This window comes from Pseudophryne corroboree, chromosome 1 (genome assembly GCF_028390025.1).
Source record: "Pseudophryne corroboree isolate aPseCor3 chromosome 1, aPseCor3.hap2, whole genome shotgun sequence".
Lineage (NCBI taxonomy): Eukaryota > Metazoa > Chordata > Amphibia > Anura > Myobatrachidae > Pseudophryne > Pseudophryne corroboree.
In genome coordinates, this window is record NC_086444.1 from 267,154,176 (window position 1) to 267,155,593 (window position 1,418).

The 1,418-nt window shown below is 37.7% G+C and overlaps 1 pseudogene; it reads left to right on the top strand.

Moving 5' to 3' along the window:
* The first annotated feature begins 614 nt into the window (after positions 1 to 614).
* On the top strand, positions 615 to 733 carry LOC134934336 (5S ribosomal RNA; annotated as a pseudogene).
* Positions 734 to 1,418: the final 685 nt, after the last annotated feature.

The window sequence follows — 1,418 nt, forward strand, 5'->3', positions numbered from 1 at the left end:
TTATTGGCATACGTGCTCATTTGGCACACTATTCCACACTGCATGCTGTATGTTGGAGATTTTTCTTGCATACTAATAATCCTACAGATTGCAGAACAATATCACTGCAATAAGTGCTTCTTTTTGCTTGACATACCAATTAACACTGCAAGCCAATTATTTTGGATTTTCTGTGCATAATATAGCCTGATAACCCCATAGATTGCAGACTATACTCATTCTTTACACTATTTTATTTCCTTTGTATACAGTGTGCTATACCTTTTTAGGTTTTTTTCAAAGTAATGATGTGTTGCTTTGTACAAAAATGAATACATATGTGAAGTATATCTACATGTACCATTTTACCTGACGCTGCATACTCTGTGACGTGGTCTCCCACCAGGGTTAATAACCACCAGTCCAATTCAAAAAGTGACAATATCCTTTTTCCTTTCACCACTTACTATTTTCCGTAGACTCTCATTCACGATCCAGGGTGCACTTTGCCACTAAGTGACATTTTGTTCACCCCGCCTAACGTGGAAAGTAGATCTACACATTATATGGCTTTATCTTTCTAAATCCTTACTCTACCATCTTTATATAGGTGCACTCTCATTGGTAGATAGCCTCTCTACTATCACACCACGCTGCTAATGCCCGATCTCGTCTGATCTTGGAAGCGAAACAGCGTTGGGCCGGGTCAGTACCTTGAGAGGAGACTCCTTGGGAATACCTGGTGTTGTAGAGTAGGGACTATTTCCCTTCCTCAGAAGGGTGGACACCAACAGCAGTATCACCACTATTTGTTCTTTCAAAACTTTCTTCTCTTTTTTTCTGCGTTCAGGTTATATCAACACAGATATCTCCAATTCTGAGTAACATGGAATAATAGGTGAATAATAAATTGCTTAGAATCAACCTGATTTCAGTGGTTCTCTAAGACACATTATTTGACCTCCTACATTAGTGACCTCCTCGGTCTGTCTCATTAATACAGATTATCTGTACTGGTCAGGAGAAACGGGTGTTAGACTATTATGTGTCTGCAGCCTTTCTAATCCTTCTCATGTGATTAACAGACCAGAACATTTTTACATTTTCTCATGTCTTTCTTATGTTTACATTTTTTCTTTGGATCATAGAGGGGTATTTGTTTTTAACTCTTGATCAATAAATATAAATTTTAATAATTTTCATTAATTAATTGAACAATTTTTTCTTCTTTTTTTAAGAGTGCGCCCACACAAGAGCTTTCTTTCTCTCCCCTTGCCAGTACTTGTACTTTCTAGCTCTGGGCGCACCACCAATAGGGACTTAAGTAGAAAGGTTTAAATTTCCTTTCCAGTAATACAATTGTCCAATTTTTGGTTTCGTATAATCTTTGCAATTTATACATACCGGTGCACGGTCGCTCCTCTTGTTCGATTTTCCAT